The 13,654-nt window shown below is 34.2% G+C and overlaps 1 long non-coding RNA gene across 2 annotated transcripts in view; it reads left to right on the top strand.

Moving 5' to 3' along the window:
- Positions 1-13,654, top strand: part of LOC310730162 — a 374,139-nt gene that overhangs the window by 185,807 nt on the left and 174,678 nt on the right. For both annotated transcript variants that reach the window (XR_014534742.1, XR_014534743.1), the window contains one exon: positions 4,147-4,205. This is a non-coding gene — a long non-coding RNA (uncharacterized lncRNA). The remainder of the gene's footprint in view (positions 1-4,146; positions 4,206-13,654) is intronic.

Raw genomic sequence — 13,654 nt, 5'->3', positions numbered from 1 at the left:
GGTTATCACTGAAGTAAGCGGAATGTGAGACTATAAAGTCTCAGAGGGGGGAGTAATGTCATGAAAAAATTTTAATCAACCTTATCTAGCGTGTGTTATAATCAAACTAACATTAATCCAACAAAAAGTAACCTAAATCAAATATAGAACTTATTAGATACAATAGAAGTTATTAGATACAATAGAAGTAGTTTTGATAACACCTATTTAACTATATGTTAATCAAGCCTTTATTTACACCAAGTATAAAATAGTAATAATAAGGTATTTACATGTGTGAGTAGGATAGAGTCTGACTGAATGTTATAAGTGTGTGGAATAGATAAAGAAGGACAGAAAACGACCTTGAGGGAGTTTAAGCATTTTTATTGGGATAGCAAGGCGGGTGGGCTGCTGCAGCTGCAGGAGACATGAAGGAGTAGCTTGGCCCAAGGCCGGGTGAAGGCACAGGAGCACGTTGGTTTGGCGCAGGAGATGTAGGGGAATAATCAGTGGGAGACCAGTGTGAAGGATAGGGAGAAAACGGTGGGGGACAGGAGCCTTCACTGCAGTTGTCATCATAAGCTCGATAGCGGGTAGCAGAGAGATCAGGAGCGGTCTGTGTGCCCATGTCGTGCGTAGCAGTGCTCTGCACTTTGCGAGGAGGCAGATAGGGATTCGCTGGAACAGTTAGGCCAGAGAGTTGTTCAAGAAAATGAGCAAGCTCAGCAGCAAGTGAGGAGAGCTGAAACTGGCGGTATTGTCTGCGAAGAAGACCCATTGGAGATATTCCAGAACGTTTGCGTGGCGGAGCTGAGCAAAAGAGACCAACGGAGATAAGATGTTAGACAGGGTAAAATCACGGTGACTGCTAGGCGCAGGCAAAGGATAACACACATTCAAGAGAAGATTCTATATACTATGTAACAATCAGTTCAGAATGCACAATTAAAATATAATCTGGGCACTTGCAGCTATTAAATAAAAGAATATAATCAAGCACATGTATACAGACAATCTAATACACTGAGATAACTCAATTCCATAAAAGTAGAATAGCAAACAGCATTATAAAAAGAGTAAAGCATAACACTTACCCATTGCAGGTGCAGGAAGACAACATAGGCCGCAAAAATGGTGTTCACACTTGGAGGACTGAAAACAGCGTATGGTTGGATCCAGAAAAAATAAGGGCTCACTCATTTTTTTTTATATAAAATCAGAAAAAGGCCGAATATAAGGGGAATTGGGAAAAACAGGAACTCCAAATATGGTGTTGTTTGGAGGAATGAGCACCAAGGTCAAAGATAAGGGGAATTGAAAAAAAGAGGGCAAGATCGGAAAATAAGGGGAATTACTCAAGGTGAAGAAATTAGAAAAAAATAGAAGGATACGGTGGCTACAGGGTATAAATACAAGCGTGAAACAGACAGTACTTGTACTTTCTCACTTTGGCGTGCTCTATCATTTTTGATGTGCTGTTCATTTTGATGTGAGGTACCCATCTTCTATTGAGCTCATTGGAACGTGTATGGAATAAAGAAGTTTGCTTTTACTCATCTGAGACTGAGGATCCTTCATTGGCAGTTTGTGTCTATTATATTTAAGTTTTTCTAGAGTTGGCTGAGCATTATTGGGAATCTTCTGAACAAAAGAATCCACCCTCGATGTGTCGCCTCAGAGACGGGCTCTGAGTTCCGACACACCAGACAAAAAATACCCTGCGGTTTAAAATTTAAAATTCGGAGTGTAGTTACAACTATGCACATATTTTTATAGAATTTAGACCTAGAGGGTCAGGGTATCAGGGTAAGCTAAACAAAACAGTCAAGTGAGTCAGATCTTCACTAACTTCAAATGAGTTGGCCCCTTTATTACTATATAGAAAGGATCTTTCCGTAGGCTCTCAAACATTTCAGCCCTGAATACTCACTTAGGCAGGCTTCTTAGGTCAACAGACCGATTAATGCACAGATTAAGGGGGTGCTGTTTTGATCCTGCTTGCATGTATCCACTGTGGCTGATAATCAGTCAGAACTCCAAGCCTGGTTACAGCTAGAACAGGCGCTGGACACCGATACGTCGGCTCACCGACCTTGGTAGGCTTCAGACTTTGTATCAGGACATGCTAATTAAGCACAAAAGGGTGTGATGGGTTTTATGTGGGCAGTGGAAGAGTTAGTGAGACATCAGCACTAATAGAATTACATTTTTTTTAACCAGGGCAGAAATGTAGTCGTCCACCATCACTTCCAGGTTACCTAAGGAAGAAATGCCAGTGCGTCACCTGGCCCATGGGGTCGGGAAAGGACGACCTATTAGAATTTCAAAAAGTGACAGTTTAGTAGTTGAAGATGGGGTCATTCTCATTTCTGTGAGTACTGCCGGGAGAACAACAGTCCAATTTCGGCCTGTTTCAATGCAGGCTTTAGTAGCACGTTCCTTAATGGTTCTGTTCGTTCACTCTACCACTCCAGCTGACTGTGGGTGATAGGGAATATTAAAATGGCAATCAATTGCTAAGCTTTTAGCCAAATGTTGTGTTACTTTAGAAGCAAAAGGTGTGCCGTTATCACTTTCAATCACACGAGGAATATCAAACCTAGAGATGATCTCTTTTGTTAATATTTTTACAACTGGTTTAGCGTTCTCTGTCATGCATGCAAATGCTTCTGGCCGCTTACTGATTCTGTCAACTATAACCAACAGGTTTCTCAAATTTCCTTCTGGTGGCAAATGTGTGAAATCTATCTGTAGGTGTTGGAAAGGTTGCTCAGGAAAAGTAAGTGCATCATGTCGTACAGGTCAATGTATGTTAGTTTTGGCACAAGTCAAACATGAATCTAACACTAGCTTGGTTGTTTTAGCTACATCAACAATACAGTATGATGAGTTCATAGCCTGTGTGACTTTAGCTATGCTCATGTGTGACATCCCGTGGTAATGCTTTACCAACACTATTAAAGCTAGTTTAGGCAGAGCAATTTTTCCAACTACATCTCTAATGATACCAGCAGAATATGATTTACAGTGTTTCGAAGCCCAATACTTTATGTTCTCTATAGTAGGCTGACTCTGAAGCATTTTTTTAGGTCAATATCTCGTATATTGGAGATATGTGTCATCATCGGGATCTCAGGATTTGTATGTATTGTGTCCAAATCTACTGTTTCCTTTAATGTCCTTTAATCTTAACTATGGCAGGAAGTTTAAGTATTTAAGAGGTCGCCTATGAGATTAAAATGTGCTTTGGGCTTTCCATCAGCAGTTTTAAAGTGTCTTTGCGTCCATGTTTCGGCAAAATCATGCACAACATCATAAGCATACTTAGAATCAGTGTATATAGTCACTACTTTACCTTCAGACAACTGACGCTCTTGTAAGTGCGACCAACTCTGTGGCTTGTGCAGATGTGTATGGTAATGGTTTAGCTTCAACTATTTCATCAGGTAATCTTACAACCGCATATCCACATAAATACACATCAAAGGGTTTTGAACGCAATCTATCTACATATAGGCAATCCCCCTCTTCCAGGGCCTTTTCTAAAAGATCGGGCCTACAAAAGGTCTCTTGTTCAATGTGTTTAAGGCAATCGTGTGCCTCGTCAAAACCATCCAAGTCAATAAAGCCTAGTAGCGTTACTACAGCTGAATGCGGCTGAGAAGAAGGCTTAATGGTTACGGTTTCTGTTGCCAAGAGCGTGATTTCATAACCAGATCTACGTTGATCTGTCATATCTTGTGTGTAGAGGTTATGTAAAATAGCTGTTACCTGATGTGAGGTGTACAGTATCAAAGGATGTGACAGCACCCTTTTCTCAGCATCCTGGACAATCAGCCCATCAGCAGCCACTGAACGCAAGCATGAGGGCAACCTTTGTGCTATGTTGTCTAAAGATTTGGAAAGATACGCAACAGGGCGAAATCTATCACCATGTTCCTGGGCTAGAATCCTCGCAGCCCTACCACCACGTTCGTGCAAAAACACGTGAAAAGGCTTGGCATAATTCGGAAGACCTAGACCTGGAGCAGGACTGTATAGCCTTCCTGTATTTCATAGTGAAATTATGGTTATGAGTATAAAATGTCATATTTTAATAAAAAAAAAAAGCAAGTACACTTGCAAGTACACTTGGTTCAAAAAACCGCTTTCTCTTCGTCCTAGAAGCCTGAGACTTGCGGAATCGAAGTTTCAGCTGCTAAGAAACTCATTTTTGACAGCAGGTTGAAGGCTTTGCCAAAAATGTGCTGTTGTTTCGATTTTGATTAATTATGACTTTCTAAACTATTTTCATTCACTTTTTGCAGTTTTCAACAGTTTTATTGAAATTATAATTATAAATATAAAACATTCATAATTTTTTAAATAACTATAATATTTTTGTGCAAAATGACATATTTTGGTCAGAAAAATGTTTTGTTATATCATATCTCATCACAAACATGTAAAATTATAATGGGCAAGTGCATGCTGTTTGTGCAAATACGCTTGGTTCAAAAAACCGCTTTCTCTTCGTCCTAGAAGCCTGAGACTTGCGGAATCGGAGTTTCAGCTGCTAAGAAACTCATTTTTGACTGCAGGTTGAAGGCTTTGCCAAATATGTGCTGTTGTTTCAATTTTGATAAATTATGAGTTTCTAACCCATTTTCATTCACTTTTTGCAGTTTTTATGAAAATATTATTATGAGTATGAAAATTCATATTTTTCAAATAACTATAATATTTATAGTAAAAATGTCATATTTTGGCCTGAAAAATGTTTTGTTATATCATATCTCATCACAAACATGTAAAATTATCGTGGGCAAGTGTATGCTGTTTGTGCAAATACGCTTGTTTCGAAAAACCGCTTTCTCTTCGTCCTAGAAGCCTGAGACTTGCGGAATCGGAGTTTCAGCTGCTGAAAAACTCATTTTTGACAGCAGGTTGAAGGCTTTGCCAAATATGTGCTGATGTTTCGTTTTTGATTATTTTTGACTTTCTAAAACATTTTCATTCATTTTTTGCATTTTTTATGAAAGTTAAAATTATGAAAATGAAAATTCATTTTTTTTAAATAACTATAATATTTATAGTAAAAATGTCATTTTTTGGCCAGAAAAATGTTTTGTTTGATCATATCTCATCATAAACATGTAAAATTATCGTGGGCAAGTGCATGCTGTTTGTGCAAGTACACTAGGTTCAAAAAACCGCTTTCTCTTCGTCCTAGAAGCCTGAGACTTGCGGAATCGGAGTTTCAGCTGCTAAGAAACTCATTTTTGACAGCAGGTTGAAGGCTTTGCCAAATATGTGCTGTTGTTTCAATTTTGATAAATTATGAGTTTCTAACCCATTTTCATTCACTTTTTGCAGTATTTATGAAAATATTATTATGAATATGAAAATTCATATTTTGCAAATAACTATAATATTTATGGTAAAAATGTCATATTTTGGCCAGAAAAATGTTTTGTTATATCATATCTCATCACAAACATGTAAAATTATCGTGGGCAAGTGCATGCTGTTTGTGCAAGTACACTTGGTTAAAAAACCGCTTTCTCTTCGTCCTAGAAACCTGAGACTTGCGGAGTTTCAGCTGTTGAGAAACTCATTTTTGACAGCAGGTTGAAGGCTTTGCCAAATATGTGCTGATGTTTCGTTTTTGATTATTTTTGACTTTCTAACACATTTTCATTCATTTTTTGCATTTTTTATGAAATTTAAAATTATGAAAATGAAAATTAATTTTTTTTAAATAACTATAATATTTATAGTTAAAATGTCATATTTTGGCCAGAAAAATGTTTTGTTTTAGAATTTCTCATCATAAACATGTAAAATTATCGTGGGCAAGTGCATGCTGTTTGTGCAAGTACACTAGGTTCAAAAAACCGCTTTCTCTTCGTCCTAGAAGCCTGAGACTTGCAGAATCGAAGTTTCAGCTGCTAAGAAACTCATTTTTGACAGCAGGTTGAAGGCTTTGCCAAAAATGTGCTGTTGTTTCGATTTTGATTAATTATGACTTTCTAAACCATTTTCATTCACTTTTTGCAGTTTTCAACAGTTTTATTGAAATTATAATTATAAATATATAACATTCATATTTTTAAAAAAAACTATAATATTTTTGTGCAAAATGACATATTTTGGTCAGAAAAATGTTTTGTTATATCATATCTCATCACAAACATGTAAAATTATCGTGGGCAAGTGCATGCTGTTTGATTGCTTATGACTTTGTAAACCATTTTCATTCACTTTTTGCAGTTTTTAACAGTTTTTTTGAAAATATGAATATGAATCTGAAAATTCATATTTTTCAAATAACTATAATTTTATAGTAAAAATGTCATATTTTGGCCAGAAAAATGTTTTGTTATATCATATCTCATCACAAACATGTAAAATTATCGTGGGCAAGTGTATGCTGTTTGTGCAAATACGCTTGGTTTAAAAAACCGCTTTCTCTTCGTCCTAGAAGCCTGAGACTTGCGTAATCGGAGTTTCAGCTGCGAAGAAACTCGTTTTTGACAGCAGGTTGAATGTTTTGCCAAATATGTGCTGTTGTTTCGATTTTTATTAATTATGACTTTCTAAACCATTTTCATTCACTTTTTGCAGTTTTTAACTGTTTTTATGAATATATGATTATAAATATGAAAATTCATATTTTTCAAATAACTATAATATTTTTGTGACAAATGTCATATTTTGGTCAGGAAATGTTTTGTTATATCATAAACATGTAACCAGATCATGGGCAAGTGCATGCTGTTTGTGCAAATACGCTTTGTTCGAAAAATCGCTTTCTCTTCGTCCTAGAAGCCTGAGACTTGCGAATCGGATTTTCAGCTGCTAAGAAACTCGTTTTTGACAGCACGTAGAAGACGTTGCTAAATATGTGCTGTTGTTTCGATTTTGATTGCTTATGACTTTGTAAACCATTTTCATTCACTTTTTGCAGTTTTTAACAGTTTTTTTGAAAATATGAATATGAATCTGAAAATTCATATTTTTCAAAAAACTATAATTTTTATAGTAAAAATATCATATTTTATCCAGAAAAATGTTTTGTTATATCATATCTCATCATAAACATGTACTATTATCGTGTACAAGTGCATGCTGTTTGTGCAAATACGCTTGTTTCAAAAAACCGCTTTCTCTTCGTCCTAGAAGCCTGACACTTGCGGAATCGGAGTTTCAACTGCTAAGAAACTCGTTTTTGACTGCAGGTTGAATGCTTTGCCAAATATGTGCTGTTGTTTCGATTTTTATTAATTATGACTTTCTAAACCATTTTCATTCACTTTTTGCAGTTTTCAACAGTTTTATTGAAGTTATAATTATGAATATAAAAATTAATATTTTTCAAATAACTAATATATTTGTGAAAAATGTCATATTATGGCCAGAAAATGTTTTGTTATATCATATCGCATCATAAACATGTAACCAGATCATGGGCAAGTGCATGCTGTTTGTGCAAATACGCTTGGTTCAAAAAACCGCTTTCTCTTCGTCCTAGAAGCCTGAGACTTGCGGAATCGAAGTTTCAGCTGCTAAGAAACTCGTTTTAGACAGCAGGTTGAATGTTTTGCCAAATATGTGCTGTCATTTCGATTTTTATTAATTATGACTTTCTAAACCATTTTCATTCACTTTTTGCAGTTTTTATGAATATATGATTATGAATATGAAAATTCATATTTTTCATATAACTATAATATTTTTGTGACAAATGTCATATTTTGGTCAGAAAATATTTTGTTATATCATAAACATGTAACCAGATCATGGGCAAGTGCATGCTGTTTGTGCAAATACGCTTTGTTCGAAACACCGCTTTCCCTTCGTCCTAGAAGCCTGAGACTTGCGGAATCGGATTTTCAGCTGCTAAGAAACTCGTTTTTGACAGCACGTAGAAGACGTTGCCAAATATGTGCTGTTGTTTCGATTTTGATTGCTTATGACTTTGTAAACCATTTTCATTCACTTTTTGCAGTTTTTAACACTTTTTTTGAAAATATGATTATGAATATGAAAATTCATATTTTTCAAATAACTATAATATTTATAGTAAAAATATCATATTTTGGCCAGAAAAATGTTTTGTTATATCAAATCTCATCATAAACATGCACAATTATCGTGGGCAAGTGCATGCTGTTTGTGCAAATACGCTTGGTTCAAAAAACCGCTTTCTCTTCGTCCTAAAAGCCTGAGACTTGCGGAATCGGAGTTTCAGCTGCTAAGAAACTCATTTTTGACAGCAGGTTGAAGGCTTTGCCAAATATGTGCTGTAGTTTCGATTTTTATTAATTATGACTTTCTAAACCATTTTCATTCACTTTTTGCAGTTTTTAACTGTTTTAATGAATATATGATTATGAATATGAAAATTCATATTTTTCAAATAACAATAATATTTATAGTAAAAATATTATATTTTGGCCAGAAAAATGTTTTGTTATATCATATCTCATCATAAACATGTTAAATGATCGTGGGCAAGTGCATGCTGTTTGTGCAAATACGCTTGGTTAAAGAAAACCGCTTTCTCTTCGTCCTAGAAGCTTGAGACTTGCGGAATCGGATTTTCAACTGCTAAGAAACTCATTTTTGACAGCACGTAGAAGACGTTGCCAAATATATGCTGTTGTTTCGTTTTTGAATAATTTTGACTTTCTTTGCACAAAGAAATATTTCTATGAAAAATGTAATATTTTGTTCGAAGATTCAAAATAATCAAAAAAGGATTATTTATGTATACAAAATTAGATATAAATAAATATAAAACAAAACAAATTTCTTTACTTTCGTTCAATATTGAAAGATTTTCATTACAATTATTCTTCTTAATATCAAAATTCATGGCAGAAACAAATAATGGTTATCTTTTAATGAAAGATTGTCTAATTTTTGTCAAAACACAGGTTTATTTTTTTTCTTTTATTTAATATCAATATATTACTTTTATTCTTAAAATGCTTGTGGATTTTTTTATTTAATTTTTTTCATGATAAAAAGGCTTATTTGTATCCAACCATAATTTGGTTCATGACACCTTATTATTACTTTACTTATTACCTTATTTTACTTATTACCTTACTTACAGAGTTTTTAATAAAAGTTGTTTATTAATATGAAAATTCACATTTTCCCAATAATAGTTGTTATAATTCTTATAATAAAAAAGACTGTTTTCTAAACACCATTTGTCTAGTAACAATTTTCTTTTTAACTTTTTTGACAGTATATTATGCTTATAAATCTGAAAATTTATCTTTTCACAGCAATTTTTTTTTACATTAAAAGTTAACGTATTTTTTTTTAAGAAATTATGATTATGAATTTGAAATGTAATATTCACTTTTTTTTATAAAAAACTTTTTTCAAACCATTGTTTTGCGTTGAACATTTGCACTTTTAACGTTTTTAGTTGATAATGCTTATGAATATGAGGTCAAATTTTTCACAATAACTTGTAAAAACTTGATTTGTCATGTTATTTATTTACTTTTTAACAGTATTTCATGAAAAACTGAAAATAAAAATGAAAATGTATATTTTTACCAATTAATCTCATATTTTTTTATTTAAAATTTTTTTTATTTTTCTCAGACCAATGTTTTTCATGTAAGTTTTTCTCATATATTGCACTATATTTTCTATTAAATGATGCTTATAAATATGGAAATTCATATTTTCACAATACCTATCAATTTTTTTTATTACAGTCATATTTTTGTCAAAACATGATTTGCATTTTCACTTTTTTTCATTAACTTATTGAACTTATTTTAAAGATTTTCCGATATCATATGATTTATATTTTCACAATTACTCATATTTTATGGTAAAGGTTAACGTTTTTTTTTTTAAAGAAAATTATGAATAGGAAATTATATATTTTAATAAAAACATTTTATCAAAAACACAAAACTTTTATTTTAAAAAAGTCATTATTTTTAAACCATTGTTTGTCATATCACGTTTTGCGTAGAATTTTTGGATTTTAGTTAAATGATGCTAATGAATATGAAGTCATTTTATTCAAACTAAACTTTACAAACTTGGTCATATAGCGGTATTTTATTAAATTATTTCACTTTTTAAATTTTTTTTCATAAAATTATTCCTTTGTATATTAAAAAAAAATCATATTTTACCACATTTTTTCATATTCATATTCAAATGGTTATATTTTTGCCAAACATGGTTAACATGAAACCTTTTTCGTTCACTTATTGCACTTTTTTCAATGGTTATCCATGAAAATATGCTTCTGTATATGAAAATTTATAGTAATTTAATTTTAATTAATTGCATATTTATGGTAAACGTCATAATTGTGTCAAACCATGGTTTGTCATGTGAAAGTTTTTTGTTTACGTATTGCACTTTTCAATGGTTTATAATAAAATTATGCAATAAAAATCCATATTTTCACAATAACATATTTTTATGAAAAAGTTAGTTTTTTATGAAATTATGGTTATGAATATGAAATGTAATATTTTAATAAAAACAATCTTTTTTTTTTATAAAAGAACGTCATATTTGTTTAAAACCTTTGTTTGTCATAACAATTTTCGTGATGAACAATTGCACTTTTGTTATATTTTTATCATGCCCAAACTTAATTCTTGGAGAGGTTTTCTATACGAATTACAAAGCTTGTGCCTTTTCTGATATCAGGGAAGAGTCACACAGCACACCGAATGAAGCAATCTTTTTCGGTTTATTGCATGCAATAGACTAGTATATATATCTATACACATTGGAAAGAAAGCCTGACCTAAAGCTGGTTCCTGTTTGGATAAGAAGACATACTAGCCGGAGATGGATGAGCCCAGATAATGACTCCCTGTATACCTTACGTACTAACATCGTAAATATTCTTTAGACACTGAACAGACAAAGGAAGGTGTGTGAACCAGTGTGAAAAATGTGTGAGTGTTAAGTTTGTAATCTTGCGTACCAGTGTAGCTTAATTCATTGCTAGAGACTCAAAGCACTTTTGTAAGTCGCTCTGGATAAGGGTGTCTGCAAATTTGAATGTAAATGAGAAACATCTTAACACTAACAATGGCTACGTTAAATCATTTATGATTTAGCATCAGACACCAATAAAATAGGATGTTTTTTCCTGGGAACAGGATCGGTGATATAAACTGAAAATGAAAAGATAAAGACAAAACAAAAACAACAGATTTCATTTCATTCCGTCCCTACATGCATATAATCCTTGATGATTACCACTCCAATGATATATTACCAGACTATCCGGAAGGTAGTCTATTCTTACAGTTTTTCTCAGTCGCTTTGTAGCATTTCTCAAATCATTCTTAAGATTTGCAAATCAGTAAGTACATTCTCAAAACAATGTGAACAAACAGCACAATACATTGGATTTCTTGCAAAAGCCTGTTTTTTGCTCAAAATCCTTAGTACTTCTCTCAAAAGTCAATGTTTGTGTCAATGAACGTATCATTGCCATCAAAATAACAAGTTCTTTTTATTGTTTTTTACGAACAAGATAGTCAAAATGTTTAGTCATTTTTTCAATATGACAATGCTTTAATTTAGTATTTCTTGATGTAAACTTGCATCCCTTGCAATACCATTGTGAGGCCATGATTGACAACATGGTCCACAATAGTGGCTCTAATTTCATCTGAAATGTGTCTATGTCTCTGGCCTCTTCTTTCTCTTCCTCTATTTTGCCTCCTCACCCTTCCAGCATGCATTCTTATTCTTGGCTCTTGACCATGTTCGGTTCCTAGTTGGTTATCCATTTTCAACAATTGTAAATCTGTGTTTTGCTCTTTTTATATAACACTCGCAAATTACAGTAAAAGTTCACAAGATTCAGCCTTGACCTATTTTAGAGAACTAGTTGGTTAGTATTTAATCTAAAAGTGAACACGCCCCTTCATTAGTGACATTCAAGGTTCATCTACACAATTCATCAATTCAAGACATAATTACCAAAAAAGTTTAATAGAACTGTGAAGAAAAAGAGCTTGACAAATTTTGACAACTGGTTTAACCATTTTGCATTAAATGCCTTATGCAAACAACTGGTGCGTAAATGTTTTGGGGGACCATTTAGGTGAAAATTGTATAATACATTTTGATCAACATGACATAAACAACTGATAATGTAGAAAAAAGCAGACACTTGTACACAATCGATTAAATTATTTACAAAAGCATTCGCAATTTGATAAAAGCAACAAGAAATGTTCTTATGATGAGCACAAATGACTAAATGATGTGGAGTTTGAACAAGGAGTTTTGAGAATTTTATTTCTGATCTGAGAAAAACTACAAAGCGACTGAGAAAAACTGAGAATTCTCCCTTAGTAAAATAGATTTGATATACTGTATTCTTAGCTTTGCATTAATTTAATTGATTTTTCCAGTATTCATCTTAGTTTGTGCTATTTTAAAAAAAATTGTATTCGTACAAAATATTCCAATTTTCTCTGACTGCATCTTTACGAATGAGTTTCCTGTCCTGAACTTTTTCTAAATCAAATCTTGCCTGATTACAAAAATTTGCACTTTCCAAGTTTGTAGAATTCTAGGGTTATATTTATATTAAATTAATATAACCCTAGAATTCTACAAACTTGGAAAGTGCTAATTTAAGTGTTTCAGGAAGTGTTTCTTTAGTCGTTGCTTGAAGATAGTCAGGGACTCTGCTGTACGGACATCTAGGGGATGTTCATTCCACCACCTTGGTGCCAGAACAGAGAAGAGCCTTGAAGTGTACTTACATCTCATTCTGAGAGAAGGTGGTACCAGTCGAGCAGTGCTGGAGGATCTCAGACAGCGTGGTGCAGTGCGAGATGTGATAAGGTCACTGAGGTAAGATGGCCTTGGTCCATTTTTGGCCTTGTAGGCAACCATCAGTGTTTTGAATCTGATTCAGCTCAGCATTCAACACAATCATTCCTCAGCACCTGATCGAGAAGTTGAACCTTCTGGGCCTGAACACCTCTCTCTGCAACTGGATACTTCCTGACTGGGAGACCTCAGTCAGTCCGGATCGGGAACAGCATATCCAGCACCACCACACTGAGCACTGGAGCCCCTCAGGGCTGTGTTCTCAGCCCACTGCTGTTTTCTCGGCTGACTCACTACTGTGCACCAATGCACAGCTCAAATCATATCATCAAGTTCGCTGATGACACGACCGTGGTGGGTCTAATCAGCAAGAACGACGAGGCAGCATATAGAGAAGAGGTGCAACGGTTAACTGCCTGGTGTGGAGCAAACAACCTGTCTCTGAACGTGGACAAAACAAAAGAGATGGTTGTGGACTTTAGGCGAGCACAGAGCAACCAATCTCCACTGATTATTGATGGATCCTCTGTGGAGATCGTCAAGAGCACCAATTTCCTGGGTGTTCATCTGGCAGACAACCTCACCTGGTCACTTAACACCAGCTCCATCACCAAGAAAGCCCAGCAGCGTCTCTACTTCCTGAGAAGGCTGTGGAAAGCCCACCTCCCTCCCCCCATCCTGACCATGTTCTACAGACTACCTGACGCAAGACCCTACAGAGGATAGTGAGGACAGCTGAGAAGATCATCGGAATCTCTCTCCCCTCTATCATGGACATTTACACTACACGCTGCATCCGCAAAGCACACAGCATTGTGGACGATCACAC

The sequence above is a fragment of the Silurus aristotelis genome (assembly GCF_946808225.1).
Source record: "Silurus aristotelis genome assembly, chromosome: 8".
Lineage (NCBI taxonomy): Eukaryota > Metazoa > Chordata > Actinopteri > Siluriformes > Siluridae > Silurus > Silurus aristotelis.
Note: the sequence above shows the minus strand (reverse complement) of the source record. Positions and strands in the feature narration are given on the sequence as shown.